We start from the raw sequence: 16726 nt of genomic DNA, 5'->3' as shown, positions 1-16726 counted from the left end.
CAGGCATAGGTCTCCTCAGGCTTGATACTGGGCCTGAGAGTAATTTACCTCCTGCAGAGTTTAACATGGTTATACCCTGATATTTAGTAGGGCTACCGATGAATCGATGACAATAGTCTGTCCCTACAAGGAGACCGAAGTCGGTGAGGTGATCAGACTTAATATTATCTGCCAATTTTATTCCTCTATTTCTCAGGAATTTGGCTGTTGCTCTCAGACCTTGAACTTGTAGGTCTACTGGTATTTTGTCCACCACAATGGCTTGTACTCGACAGACGTACCTGCCTAAGCGTACTGATGGTTGTACCACCTGGTAGACTTGAGGTCCTGCATCTGTTACAAACCCTGAGATGTTGAATGACATCTGGGCTACAGGCCTTAATTGTAATTCATCTGCCAGCTTTTTAGTGATATATGTTCTCTGGGATCCTTGGTCAAACAACCCACGGGTATGGACCTTGGCCCTCTTATTCAGGATGGTAATTTGGGCAGTAGGCAAAGTCGTATTACCTTTAGACTTTGCCGATTGGACACTCTTTGTTGGTTGCACCTTGCAGTACTGTACTGTGGTGGGAATGCTATCTTCCACCTTGGGGTTTGGAGACGTTGTTTTGGTGTCTCTGCACAATGCTGCATGGTGCTGACCTTTGTTACACCTATTACAGGTGTGTAATTGGGTCTCACAGTCGTTGATGTTATGTTTCCTGAGGCACCTCGTGCAATGTTGCAAATCTTTGAGTCGCTCAACACGGGCGTCACTATCAGGAAAATTAGGGCAGTGGTACATTGAATGTTTCTCATTGCAGAACAAACATGTTCCATAGCTTCCAGTACCCTTTGGTGTCACGTTCTTGGGTGACACAGTAACTATAGGCTTGGAGGGTCCAACTGCATATACGCCCACACTGCCACTGTTCCACTTTGGTGTTGAATTATATTGTCTAGATTGATTTGGAGTACCTTTGGTACTCTGTGGTTTACTATTATTGGTTTCTGAGGGTTTACTTGGTGGTTTTAATTTGTCATGTGTTCGTAATTGATGAACTACTGACTTTAAACCTTCAGATATTTCATTCATGGATAAGATACTTTTATTGTAATGAGCACTCATTTGTCTCAATATGTCCCTAGGTATTTTCTCCTGGACAATTATTTTCAAGACCCACTCAGCCCCGTTTGTATCTGCTGTCAGGCTGAGGGCATTGATCAATGATTCTACCTCCAGCTTGAATACTTGGAGTGAATCAGCTGAAGCCTCCGGTGGGGGTAAATGCAACAGCTCATGAACTAAATGTGATGTTCTTACTTCTGGATCAGCATAATTATCCTTGAGGAGTTTTACTGCCAGATCATAGCCGTCATTAGTTAATCTCAGATGGGATACTACTGTTTTAGCCTCACCTGATAATTGGCCTTGCAAATAAGAGAATTTACTACTCTTTGGTAAAGATTGTTTTGAGTGTACAAGGTCAACGAATTTGTTCCAAAATTCGTCCCAATCTTCCTCATCTTTTCCTGAGAAAGTGGGTAAATTAATTGGAGGGAGTCGAGCTTCTGCTTGACTCGTATTAGATGCAACTGTTGTTGTTGTTGCTGTTGCCTTGTTCTGGGCAATTAATTTGACATAAGGCTGTAACGTGGCCTGAGTGTGATCTTCATAATTCGCAAGATCAACCATAATGTCGTCTATTTCTGTTTCTGATAAATTAGTGTTGGCAAGTTCAGCCACATATGTTGCTATTTGACATTTGATTTGCTCAAATTTACCTGCAGCTGCTTGATAATAGCTTTCCAGGTCAGCATAATCAACTGTTGATTGTTGTGACAAATCTTCACATTTCTTGATCTGTCTTGTTAAGTGGCCTTTAAGACCTGCAAGGGTTCTTTTCATTCTCCCTGCATTATCCATACTGGCTCGTTGGTGAAGCCTTGTGGGACTTGTACTTGGGCTGCTCATAATACTGAACAAGCTCTAATGGTAGCCTAGGGTAAATTCTGCACTCACTAGGCAATAATCCTACCTCTACTAGAGGTTAGCACTTAAAATTAATACACATTATATATATATACAATCATACACACTAATGATTTGAGTGATAAACCAGTGTCACTGGAAGTACCTTTAGGTTAGCTCTTCTATATCACCCTAGGATGGAATTGACACTAATTAATCACTCAAAGGTGTAATGATCATAAGTAAATTATTATATACACAACTCAACTCGAGTTGATAAAAATTACACCCAAAATAGGGTCTGGACCATTCATTAATGGTGTTAGGTTGATCAATATAGTACAACTGACTATGGTAATAATGGGACTAGGATGAACGATAATAGTTCAACTAGTCATATCCTACCCTGTTGTGGGTTGGCAATTAGTAAATATTATACTGTGATCACTAGTGCAATATATATTAAATAATTCTCTATTTGGAGAAATAATATACACAATTATTGATAATAGCCTCTTAATTAGCCTCTATGAAACTTCTAATATTATCAAGAAGTATTAAATATTATTAGTGACCTCGCGAAATAAACTCCACAAAATTCGTGGATAATCTCTCGCGAAATGTAACACCACGAAATCCGTGAACAATCTCGCGAAGACACAGTCACTAATTTGGCTGGTTTCTATATTAGCGCTGTCATTTCACGAAATAACACGCCACCAAATATCTGTGGGTGTGCATGAAACCGCTGACGAAGCTGAACTGGGCTGAGGGAGGCTCCTGAGCTCCCTCGAGGCTACGCTGCCGTCTTGACTGCTGGCTTTGTTTAAATAACACTGCACTAGTATATTTAATGAATCCACTGGTTAACTGGTTCATCCGGTACTAAGATGACCAAATGTGGGTTCATAGGACCGAATATTCCGGTTCCGAAGGTCCAAATAATCCGTCATCCGGTTCGAAGATGACCAAATAATGTGGGAACCGACCTGTGAGATTTATATTTATTTAATTTATATGAATTTATATTTACGTTAATTTATATACTTCGATAGCAATTTGTATAATGATAAGTGGACTGTATTTCTGCAATAATCTCATAATCTCACAAATCGATCCTCTACACATTAGGGGGGGTTATTAAATTAATATATATGCAGCCAATCAAACTACAGTATTAACTACACATTATTAAACATTGAAGAGGTTCCTTATCTTATAGTACAGCAGGTTAGTCCACCAGGTATAACTAGGGTGTAGACACCAAATTATCCTCTTTGAGGTAGCTTCCATATCACCCAGTAACTGGTGCACAAATCTTCCTTCCTCGTCTTGACCTGTCAAAAGTGCGCTAGCTGTGAAGCCAGAATCCTATATATGACAAGCTATATCAGAGAAAACACTATACAGTACATGGAACATTGAAGACCTGGCTTAATTACCTTTAGTTTGAGGCGATTTCGCGATCTAACCGGGTCACCCTATATCCTGACATTAATGGCCATAAATGAATGATAAACGGGTTTCGGATAGACACTTAACTTGAATTTGTAGACAGCGTGTTGAAAAATGGTACACCTTTGGTTTCCATAACACTACGTCCAAGTAAATTTAACAGGAGCCGAATTTGCTCCCGTGTGAGCCTCTGGTCTCTATAACAACAATGGCTGCCCTCCTTCCTCCACTCTGACGCCTGGCTTACATTGTCCAGATTTCAGAACGTGATAGAAGGGTCACATTTACTCTACTTTAATATTGATAATTAAGTTAATTTATATAAGATGTTTTTATGATGGTAAAGTCCAAAGACTAATGTATTTAAGAATAATTCCCACCATAATAGGTGGTGAATTATAATAGTATGTGGTGATGATATCCCGTTTTCTTTAGACGGTAATTCCACTACAAGTTACGTTTTCTATGGTTAACTTGTTTATACAACACAGCTCTTATCTGTCTGTATGATATTATTATTAAATGGTGTCGGATTTTCCGACAGGTGTTCACATTCACGTAGATAGTGGTCAAGGCGGTGTCCATCACTCTCACCACAGATTCTGCAACTCCGCTGGTCAACTGTTGTTTCCATCCCAAGTCTCCATGGATATTTGTATCCAAGACGGATTCTCGCTATTACTGATTCTCTCCCTCGGCCACCTCCTCCTCTCCGTCCATAATGATTGGGACTGCCAGCTGCAACCATGTTGTACCAGCGTACAGATTCACTGATTTGTTCTATCCTCGTTTCCTCAGTAACATTGACACGGTGATATTGCCTAATAATACCTCTAATTTGTAGAAGAGTCTTGGGTATGAAGTATTCAATATTCTACCAGACAACTTATTCGGGTACCTGTGTCAGTTTACCTGTCTAGGTACCTGGATTGTACCTGGATATGGTACTGGGAGTTGTTCCACTCCCCAAGCCCGGCCCGAGGCCTGGCTTGACTTGTGAGAGTTTGGTCCACAAGGCTAGTGTTGCTTGGAGCGGCCCGCAGGCCCACATACCCACCACAGCCCGGTTGGTCCAGCACTCCTTGAAGAAAACCATCTAGTTTTCTCTTGAAGATGTCCACGGTTGTTCCGGCAATATTTCTAATGTTCGCTGGGAGGGTGTTGAACAACCGTGGACCTCTGATGTTTATTCAGCGTTCTCTGCATAAACCAGATGGTCAGACAGGAGCCGGTGGCTGCGCGGACAGAACACTGGACGCGTGAACCCCTGGTCGTGGGCTCGATCCAGGGCGCCGGGGAGAAACAATGGGCAGAGTTTCTTTCACCCTGATGCCCATTGTTATCTAGCAGTAAATAGGTACCTGGGAGTTAGTCAGTTGTCACGGGCTGCTTCCTGGGGGTGGAGGCCTGGTCGAGGACCGGGCCTCGGGGACACTAAGCCCCGAAATCTTCTCAAGATAACCTCAAGAGTCCAGTTAACCCCGACCAGTTAACCTGTCCACTTAACCCTGACGTATCTAAAGGTTATCATGAGATGATTTCGGGGCTTGGTGTCCCCGCGGCCCGGTCCTCGACCAGGCCTCCACCCCCAGGAAGCAGCCCGTGACAGCTGACTAACTCCCAGGTACCCATTTACTGCTAGGTAACAGGGGGCATCAGGGTGAAAGAAACTCTGCCCATTGTTTCTCTCCGGCGCCCGGGATCGAACCCGGGACCACAGGATCACAAGTCCAGCGTGCTGTCCGCTCGGCCGACCGGCTCCCCAACCATCTACCACAACTATCCCTCCCGAAATTCCACAAATTCTTTCATGGGAGACGGCCATCTACCCACGCTTCCCCTCCCCCCTAACTACCCCCTTCCCTCACTTCCCCTACTCCCTCCCCCTCCCCCTCCTCCATCATTCCCCTCCCTCCCCACACCCCGTCCCTCTACATACGGCAACAGGTCTATGAACATCCACATATGTTGATATATATGTGAAGATCCTTATACTCACATTCGCAGCGGCCTGGCAGATAGGAAGTCCGCTCTATCAACTAATAGGTCAAGTTTTTTACGTTAACGTGTTCAACGTTACAAATGCAACCTATTAAGAAAAGTAACGCCTCACAACTATTCATATGATGGAACACGATACAGTGTTAATACATTATATGAAACATTATCATATTAGACACCTGGAGACGAAACAGACTTTGGCAGTGATGATGAACACTGTTGTGTTGCGTGTTCACCGGCGGAGAACACTGCTGTGTTGGGTGTTCACCGGCGGAGAACACTGCTGTCTTGGGTGTTCACCGGCGGAGAACACTGCTGTGTTGGGTGTTCACCGGCGGAGAACACTGCTGTGTTGGGTGTTCACCGGCGGAGAACACTGCTGTGTTGCGTGTTCACCGGCGGAGAACACTGCTGTGTTGGGTGTTCACCGGCGGAGAACACTGCTGTGTTGGGTGTTCACCGGCGGAGAACACTGCTGTGTTGGGTGTTCACCGGCGGAGAACACTGCTGTGTTGGGTGTTCACCGGCGGAGAACACTGCTGTGTTGGGTGTTCACCGGCGGAGAACACTGCTGTGTTGGGTGTTCACCGGCGGAGAACACTGCTGTGTTGGGTGTTCACCGGCGGAGAACACTGCTGTGTTGGGTGTTCACCGGCGGAGAACACTGCTGTGTTGGGTGTTCACCGGCGGAGAACACTGCTGTGTTGGGTGTTCACCGGCGGAGAACACTGTTGTGTTGGGTGTTCACCGGCGGAGAACACTGCTGTGTTGGGTGTTCACCGGCGGAGAACACTGCTGTGTTGGGTGTTCACCGGCGGAGAACACTGCTGTGTTGGGTGTTCACCGGCGGAGAACACTGCTGTGTTGCGTGTTCACCGGCGGAGAACACTGCTGTGTTGGGTGTTCACCGGCGGAGAACACTGCTGTGTTGGGTGTTCACCGGCGGAGAACACTGCTGTGTTGGGTGTTCACCGGCGGAGAACACTGCTGTGTTGCGTGTTCACCGGCGGAGAACACTGCTGTGTTGGGTGTTCACCGGCGGAGAACACTGCTGTGTTGGGTGTTCACCGGTGGAGAACACTGCTGTGTTGGGTGTTCACCGGCGGAGAACACTGCTGTGTTGCGTGTTCACCGGTGGAGAACACTGCTGTGTTGGGTGTTCACCGGCGGAGAACACTGCTGTGTTGGGTGTTCACCGGCGGAGAACACTGCTGTGTTGCGTGTTCACCGGCGGAGAACACTGCTGTGTTGGGTGTTCACCGGCGGAGAACACTGCTGTGTTGGGTGTTCACCCGCGGAGAACACTGCTGTGTTGGGTGTTCACCGGCGGAGAACACTGTTGTGTTGGGTGTTCACCGGCGGAGAACACTGCTGTGTTGGGTGTTCACCGGCGGAGAACACTGCTGTGTTGGGTGTTCACCGGTGGAGAACACTGCTGTGTTGGGTGTTCACCGGCGGAGAACACTGCTGTGTTGCGTGTTCACCGGTGGAGAACACTGCTGTGTTGGGTGTTCACCGGAGGAGAACACTGTTGTGTTGGGTGTTCACCGGCGGAGAACACTGCTGTGTTGGGTGTTCACCGGCGGAGAACACTGATGTGTTGCGTGTTCACCGGCAGAGAACACTGCTGTGTTGGGTGTTCACCGGCGGAGAACACTGTTGTGTTGCGTGTTCACCGGCAGAGAACACTGCTGTGATGGGTGTTCACCGGCGGAGAACACTGCTGTGTTGCGTGTTCACCCGCAGAGAACACTGCTGTGTTGGGTGTTCACCGGCAGAGAACACTGCTGTGTTGCGTGTTCACCCACAGAGAACACTGCTGTGTTGGGTGTTCACCGGAAGAGAAAACTGCTGTGTTGCGTGTTCACCCACAGAGAACACTGCTGTGTTGGGTGTTCACCCGCAGAGAACACTGCTGTGTTGCGTGTTCACCCACAGAGAACACTGCTGTGTTGGGTGTTCACCCGCAGAGAACACTGCTGTGTTGCGTGTTCCCCCACAGAGAACACTGCTGTGTTGCGTGTTCACCCGCAGAGAACACTGCTGTGTTGCGTGTTCACCCACAGAGAACACTGCTGTGTTGGGTGTTCACCGGCGGAGAACACTGCTGTGTTGGGTGTTCACCGCAGAGAACACTGCTGTGTTGGGTGTTCACGGGCAGAGAAAACTGCTGTGTTGCGTGTTCACCCACAGACAACACCACAGTGTTGCGTGTTCACCCGCAGAGAACACTGCTGTGTTGCGTGTTCACCCACAGAGAACACTGCTGAGTTGGGTGTTCACCGGCGGAGAACACTGCTGTGTTGGGTGTTCACCGCAGAGAACACTGCTGTGTTGGGTGTTCACGGGCAGAGAACACTGCTGTGTTGCGTGTTCACCCACAGGCAACACCACAGTGTTGCGTGTTCACTCACAGAGAACACTGCTGTGTTGCGTGTTCACTCACAGAGAACACTGAACGTTACCTGGGCAGCGACTGTGTGTGTCATGAGTGTATGAGTATGTTGGTTAGGCCCTTCCCGCCAAACACACACCGAAACTACGACGTTGGTACAACGTTCGACCAAGTCTTAACACCTCCTAACCAGTTATAACAACCAATATATTAAGTTGTAACAACGTTCTAATACGTCAAAAACACGTTAAGCCAAGATGTAACAACTTTATTACAAGATGGAACAAGCGGATAATAGAGACAGTTTCTGTTTGTGTTTCCAGGGTTTAAATCACACCTGTTTGTACCTGTGTTCACCCAGACACACACCTGTCTAGCCCTCCCCCCCCTCTCTCTCTCTCTCCCTCCCTCTCTCCCCTCCCTCTCTCTCTCTCCCTCCCTCTCCCTCCAACAAAGGGCAGCAGACACATTGCCCCAAGCAAATATCGATTGTTTACCTACACGAGGCAAATGACCTTTGACCTTATGGGGCTCAACCAGCCTGGGATCTGGTTTACGGCTTGACCTTCCACCTCAGATAATGACACATATTGACCCCTGATCTATAATGATGATGGGGGGGGGAAATTGTGGGGAGGGGGAGGGGTGGATGAAAATGGAGGGAGGGAGGGTGGGGGGGGGGGGGCAGAAGAAGGAGAGAGGGAGATAGAATGGCGATAAAAGAGGAGAAAGTTGAATGATACACACACACACACACACACACACACACACACACACACACACACACACACACACACACACACACACACACACACACACACACACACACACACATACACACACACACACACACACACGAGGAGAGACTACGGGAACTGAACCTCACTTCGTTGGAAGACAGAAGAGTTAGGCGGGACATGATCACCACATTCAAGATTCTCAAGGGAATCGACAGGGTAGATAAAGACAGGCTATTTAACACAAGGGGCACACGCACTAGGGGATACAGGTGGAATCTGAGTGCCCGAATGAGCCACAGAGATATTAGAAAGAACTTTTTTAGTGTCAGAGTGGTTGACAAATGGAATGCATTAGGAAGTGATGTGGTGGAGGCTGACTCCATACACAGTTTCAAGTGTAGATATGATAGAGCCCAATAGGCTCAGGAATCTGTACACCAGTTGATTGACGGTTGAGAGGCGGGACCAAAGAGCCAGAGATCAACCCCCGTAAGTACAACTAGGTGAGTACAACTAGGTGAGTACAGACACACACACTCACACTGTCTCGCCAGATGTTTTCTCCTGTTCCATCTCCACCTCTCATTATTATTCTCTTCCATTTTCCATCCACCTTTATCGTGTCTCCTTCAAGAACACGCTGGCCTCCTCCACCTCCCTCTTTCCTCCTCATCTTCTATCCCTCCCTCTCTCTTTCTTCCCTCCCTCCCTTCCTTCCCTCTCCCAGGATAATGACCTACTACAGACGACAGGTGTTCCTTACCTGCCCCTTCCCACATTGTGTCCCCCTAACCTTACCTGCCCCCTCCCACCTTCCCTACCCATCCTACCTTCCCTTCCCTTCCCCCCGCCCTCCCTCCCCCACCTTACCTACCACGTGTGCTGGGGAAGGAAGGAAGGAATTATCAAGGAAAAGCGCCAAGCCATTACGACTATATAGCACTGGGAAGGGGTCAGGATAAGGATTTGGGATGGGACGGGGAGGGCAGGAATGGTGCCCCAACCACTTGAACGGTCGGGGATTGAACGCCGACCTGCATGAAGCGAAACCGGTCGCTGGGGAGTGTACACGTGGGGAGGATACTGGGACACATGAGCCGCCATGGCATACAGCTACACATGAACGCATGTGTCTGGAATTCCCATGTTGTGAGGAAATTGGAATTCTCATTCACTCTCTGGATATCCAGAGTGAATTCTCATTCACTCATCTGGATATCTGAATGAGTATCCAGATGAGGGATATGAACACTCATTTATCCCTGGATAACACTCTAGGTCATAACTATCCGATTTCTATGTTCACCAGGGAACTTGATGAACAACTCGAGAGTGGTACCAGTTCAACCTGGCTGTGAGTGATGCGTCCAACTGCGAGCTGCAGCGTCCAACAACAGCCTGGTTGACCAGACCACTAACCAGGAGGGCTCGTCAGAGAAGGGGTCGCGGGAGTCATTGATCCCCGGAACCATCACAAGGTAGACACAAAGTAGGTAAAGTGACAGAAGGGAGAGAGAGGTCAAGTGAGAGAAAAGAGAGAGAGAGAGAGAGAGAGAGAGAGAGAGAGAGAGAGAGAGAGAGAGAGAGAGAGAGAGAGAGAGAGAGAGAGAGAGAGAGAGAGAGAGAGAGAGAGGGAGAGAGAGAGGGAGAGAGAGAGAGAGAGAGAGAGAGAGAGAGAGAGAGAGAGAGAGAGAGAGAGAGAGAGAGAGAGAGAGAGAGAGAGAGGGGGGGCTCAGGTGTTTGTGTAGTGGAGGGCAGCACACAGGCAGGTGTTTGTGTAGTGGTGGGCAGCACACAAGCAGGTGTTTGTGTAGTGGTGGGCAGCACACAGGCAGGTGTTTGTGTAGTGGTGGGCAGCACACAGGCAGGTGTTTGTGTAGTGGTGGGCAGCACACAGGCAGGTGTTTGTGTAGTGGTGGGCAGCACACAGGCGGGTGTTTGTGTAGTGGTGGGCAGCACACAAGCAGGTGTTTGTGTAGTGGTGGGCAGCACACAGGCAGGTGTTTGTGTAGTGGTGGGCAGCACACAGGCAGGTGTTTGTGTAGTGGTGGGCAGCACACAAGCAGGTGTTTGTGTAGTGGTGGGCAGCACACAGGCAGGTGTTTGTGTAGTGGTGGGCAGCACACAGGCAGGTGTTTGTGTAGCGGTGGGCAGCACACAGGCAGGTGTTTGTGTAGTGGTGGGCAGCACACAGGCAGGTGTTTGTGTAGTGATGACAGCACACAAGCAGGTGTTTGTGTAGTGGTGGGCAGCACACAGGCAGGTGTTTGTGTAGTGGTGGGCAGCACACAGGCAGGTGTTTGTGTAGTGGTGGGCAGCACACAGGCAGGTGTTTGTGTAGCGGTGGGCAGCACACAAGCAGGTGTTTGTGTAGTGGTGGGCAGCACACTGGCAGGTGTTTGTGTAGTGGTGGGCAGCACACAGGCAGGTGTTTGTGTAGTGGTGGGCAGCACACAGGCAGGTGTTTGTGTAGTGGTGGGCAGCACACAAGCAGGTGTTTGTGTAGTGGTGGGCAGCACACAGGCAGGTGTTTGTGTAGTGGTGGGCAGCACACAGGCAGGTGTTTGTGTAGTGATGGGCAGCACACAGGCAGGTGTTTGTGTAGCGGTGGGAAGCACACTGGCAGGTGTTTGTGTAGTGGTGGGCAGCACACAGGCAGGTGTTTGTGTAGTGGTGGGCAGCACACAGGCAGGTGTTTGTGTAGTGGTGGGCAGCACACTGGCAGGTGTTTGTGTAGTGGTGGGCAGCACACTGGCAGGTGTTTGTGTAGTGGTGGGCAGAACACAGGCAGGTGTTTGTGTAGTGGTGGGCAGCACACAGGCAGGTGTTTGTGTAGTGGTGGGCAGCACACAGGCAGGTGTTTGTGTAGCGGTGGGCAGCACACAGACAGGTGTTTGTGTAGTGGAGGGCAGCACACAGGCAGGTGTTTGTGTAGTGGTGGGCAGCACACTGGCAGGTGTTTGTGTAGTGGTGGGCAGCACACAGGCAGGTGTTTGTGTAGTGGTGGGCAGCACACAGGCAGGTGTTTGTGTAGTGGTGGGCAGCACACTGGCAGGTGTTTGTGTAGTGGTGGGCAGCACACAGGCAGGTGTTTGTGTAGTGGTGGGCAGCACACAGGCAGGTGTTTGTGTAGTGGTGGGCAGCACACTGGCAGGTGTTTGTGTAGTGGTGGGCAGCACACAGGCAGGTGTTTGTGTAGTGGTGGGCAGCACACAAGCAGGTGTTTGTGTAGTGGTGGGCAGCACACTGGCAGGTGTTTGTGTAGTGGTGGGCAGCACACTGGCAGGTGTTTGTGGATGGGGATTGATGGTAGAGCTCCGGCCACGATAGACATAGAGACCACGATAGACATAGAGAGAATACCACTCTCTCATAGAGAGACATAGAGAGACATAGAGAGACATAGAGACATAGAGAGACATAGAGAGACATAGAGCCATAGAGAGACATAGAGAGACATAGAGACATAGAGACATAGAGACATAGAGACATAGAGAGAGACATAGAGCACCACACAAGACAGACTTGAGAAAATCAGTAGGAGTGGTGAGGAGGCTTCGTATCTATGGGTACTCCCCTGCACACGCCTCACACCACTGCACCACGACGTGCTCCAAAGGACTGCGAGCAGGGATTTACCTGTAGTCTCCAGGGTTGCCGCAGAGACACTATAATGTCTGCTACTCAGCTATAAGAACATTCATACTATATAACCATAATTTATGTAGATGAAACTCTAACAGTATAGGATATAACATGTTATCTTGAGATGATTTCGGGGCTTAGCGTCCTCGCGGCCCGGTCCTCGACCAGGCCTCCTTTTTGTTACACATCCCCCAGGAAGCAGCTGTCTAACTCCCAGATACCTATTTACTGCTAAGTGAACAGGAGCATCAGGGTGAGAGAAGGTCTGCCCATTTGTTTCCGTCTCCGCCGGGGATCGAACCCGGAACCTTAGAACTACGAATCCCGAGCACTGTCCTCTCAGCCGTCAGGACCCCTGTTAAGTCAACAATAAAATAAAATGAATGAATGAATTCAAGTAAAAATCTGTACTTCAGTATATAAATACTGGACAAGTTGAGGTTAGGGAAGGATTAATTATTTATTACAATATATTTTCACATATTATACGAGTAAGCGATTTCAAAGAATAAAAAATATTGAAATGTGACAAATACTCAATAAGTTTGGTTATACTTTTCCTCGAATACATTGGCTCAGTCTTCTGTATTTAATTTGTCATGAATAAATTGATATGTAGGACTATAATTACTTAAATAATTGACAACGTTAATTATAGGTGACTATATTATCACTAGCCAAAAAAAATAGGTTTAGAAAAATCACATTGACCATTGGCTTCTCCCAGTTTAAATGAATAGTTATTAATATAGGCTTATTAAGGATTTATATAATATCTTGCTATATGCTAATCTGTCTTTTCATAACGTGCACATTTAATACGAGTTATCTTGAGGTTATCTTGAGATGATTTCGGGGCTTTAGTGTCCCCGCGGCCCGGTCCTCGACCAGGCCTGCACCCCCAGGAAGCAGCCCGTGACAGCTGACTAACACCCAGGTACCTTTTTTACTGCTAGGTAACAGGGGCATAGGGTGGAAGAAACTCTGCCCATTGTTTCTCGGCGGCGCCTGGGATCGAACCCGGGACCACAGGATCACAAGTCCAGCGTGCTGTCCGCTCGGCCGACCGACTCCCTTTACCGACACACACAGCATATATCCCGGGCATGACAAGATCCACCCACAAAGGAATTTATCTTGAGTTCCCGGTTGTGTCGTCAAGAAAAACTTGACTTATGTACGGTTTACGTACGAGAGATCTGGAGGTGTCTTGCCGTCACGAGGTAGGAGAATCGGCGTTCGTAAACAGACTGTTGGATCACGACGTAACCCCCCCCCCCCAAGATAAGATCGATAGGTTTCGTTAAGTATTTGTGTAACTGCTTGATGGATCCGGGCCGTGGAAACGGCAGTTATGAAGCGAGGGCGGCCAGACGAACTAGTCAAGAGCTGGATCACAGTTCAGAGGTCAGATTCACGAAGCAGTTACGCAAGTACTTACGAACCTGTCCATCTTTTCTCAATCTTTGGCGGCTTTGTTTACAATTATTAAACAGTTAATGAGCTCCGAAGCACCAGGAGGCTGTTTATATCAATAACAACAGTTGATTGGCAAGTTTTCATGCTTGTAAACTGTTTAATAAATATAACCAAATCCAGCAAAGATTGAGGAAAGATGTACATGTTCCTAAGTGCTTGCGTAACTGCTTCGTGAATCTGGCCCCTGATCTTCACTGCCCTGTGAGTGTCAACACACAGTCACTTCCCAAAGGATTGGTGTCACAGACTTAATATATTTGTCTGTCCTTTGAACTGTAGTATTAATACCTCACCTACATAATGACCAAACCACAACTCAGAAGACGGATAAGACACAATGTTGACCAAACCACACACTAGAAATTGAAGAGTTTTCAATTGACTCTCTTCAAATTTCTAGTGTGTTGTTTGGTCAACATTTTTTCAGCCCCGTTACTGTGATTCCTCGTCTGTACAAGACACGACGTTTCGGTCCGTCCTGGACCAGTATCGTGTGATATAGCGACGGACCGAAACGTTGTCGCTTCTCCATGGTCTGAGATGTGCTTTGGTCATCATCAGCCCCGTTATTGTGACTCATCGTCTGCACCCCACCTAAAGATATAAGTAATTATAAATTTTAAGTGTGAGTTCACGGTTCGAGTCTCCTAGAACCCAGGTAAATGGAATATAAGTAATTCTGTTTTTTTAATAATGTCCCTTTAATTATGTCCCATTAACTATGCAAGAGCTGAAATGAAAGGTAAAATATTTTGTGAATATTCAATTTTCTGAATGTGTATATATATGTGTATCTTTGTTAGTAACAGCTGGTCAGTGCTATTGTTTAGCTCTGGTAAAGGCTGACTTTTGCTTATAGGAAGATAAATGGGAGGTGGTCAAAGCTCCTGTTTGCTTCAAGCTGATATAAGCTTGTACTTTACTGTGTGCTTTAAGCTTGTACTTTACTGTGTGCTTTAAGCTTGTACTTTACTGTGTGCTTTAAGCTTGTACTTTACTGTGTGCTTTAAGCTTGTACTTTACTGTGTGCTTTAAGCTTGTACTTTACTGTGTGCTTTAAGCTTGTACTTTACTGTGTGCTTTAAGCTTGTACTTTACTGTGTGCTTTAAGCTTGTACTTTACTGTGTGGTTTAAGCTTGTGACAACCACCATGTTCATGACTATTGTGTAGAGAATTGTCTTAATGAAAATTAGTGTAAAATATATCAATTCAATGTATAACCTTCTTGCCAATTAATTCGGTTCGCAGGCGATGAGTCACAATAACGTGGCTAAAGTAAGTTGACCAGACCACACACTAGAAGGTGAAGGGACGACGACGTTTCGGTCCGTCCTGGACCATTCTCAAGTCGATGAGAATCGACTTGAGAATGGTCCAGGACGGACTGAAACGTCGTCGTCACTTCACCTTCTAGTGTGTGATCTGGTCAATTAATTCGGTTTCCTTGCAGTTAAGGTTATTCGGTTATCCCGGTGTTATCCCTGGCTTTGTCATGTGTTATCATGAAGCCAGTGTTCCCTCTTTATCAGTGATTATTTCAGTATATAATATTTGTTGTGACTTTTGCAGTGCCGAGGTGAAGGGCCCATTATTCACTTGTGTTAATTATCAATGTCAATAATTCAATATTTTCAGACAAATGTAAATGTTATCAATTATCGAGATGACAGAACCGCGATTACCTTGTCTCGTTACACTCGTGGAGGGGGGGGGGGGGGGTGACTGGAGTTATCATGTGGTGGGAAGGAATGTCTGGAGTTATCATGTGGTGGGAAGGAATGTCTGGAGTTATCATGTGGTGGGAAGGAATGTCTGGAGTTATCATGTGGCGGGAAGGAATGTCTGGAGTTATCATGTGGTGGGAAGGAATGTCTGGAGTTATCATGTGGTGGGAAGGAATGTCTGGAGTTATCATGTGGTGGGAAGGAATGACTGGAGTTATCATGTGGTGGGAGGGAATGACTGGAGTTATCATGTGGTGGGAGGGACTGACTGGAGTTATCATGTGGTGGGAAGGAATGACTGGAGTTATCATGTGGTGGGAGGGAATGACTGGAGTTATCATGTGGTGGGAGGGAATGACTGGAGTTATCATGTGGTGGGAGGGAATGTCTGGAGTTATCATGTGGTGGGAGGGAATGACTGGAGTTATCATGTGGTGGGAAGGAATGACTGGAGTTATCATGTGGTGGGAGGGAATGACTGGAGTTATCATGTGGTGGGAGGGAATGACTGGAGTTATCATGTGGTGGGAGGGAATGTCTGGAGTTATCATGTGGGTAAGAGGCTGCAATTTAAGCTATGCAACACCTGTGCACCAATCTGCACTCCATATATAGATGTACACATGTACACATGCAGCACAGGTGACAGCATCACCACCTGCAGGTCGCTCACGACATCTTCTTCTCCTCCGAGACAAGACACTATTCCTTCCCTCCGTCCCATCCCAAGTCCCTATCCTGATCCCTACCCTGTCCTCTATACTCGTAATGGCTTGGCGCTTTCTCCTGACAGTTGTCTTCCCTTCCTCTGAGTCCAAGATGCCTCTCAAGGTTACATTATCGCAGGTCTAACCCTCAGCTTTGTGATTAGTTAGTAATGTTGCTATCCATCAGTGCACGCTGAGGATATCACTCCATAATTTGGGTCTCTTATCTCTTTCTTAATCTGCAATTCTTATATGGGTTCTGTAGCATAGTGGCCTACGTCCTAGGCTCATGATTTGATTTATGCAGCCGGAGACGGCTAGTTTATGGTGCACTCCATACTCACTCTGAGCGGTAGCGCAAAAAGCATTACAGAGGGCACAAAATATCTTTATCAGACCTCAACGGAGATTATTTCATAAACAATATAATCTATCATCACACCTTATAACTATAATGTCAGCGAGTTACAGAGAATGTTACATTTCAAGAGCTATATATTTACAGTAAGTCATTATACGTTAATGGTAGGTCTTATCGCTAATACATAATTGTTTGAGCAATGGGGATATTACAGCGTCATTAGGGAGCAGCTGTTTATTATTAGTCTTCACAATACACTATTT

Source organism: Procambarus clarkii, chromosome 20 (genome assembly GCF_040958095.1).
Source record: "Procambarus clarkii isolate CNS0578487 chromosome 20, FALCON_Pclarkii_2.0, whole genome shotgun sequence".
Classification (NCBI taxonomy): Eukaryota; Metazoa; Arthropoda; class Malacostraca; order Decapoda; family Cambaridae; genus Procambarus; species Procambarus clarkii.
Note: the sequence above shows the minus strand (reverse complement) of the source record.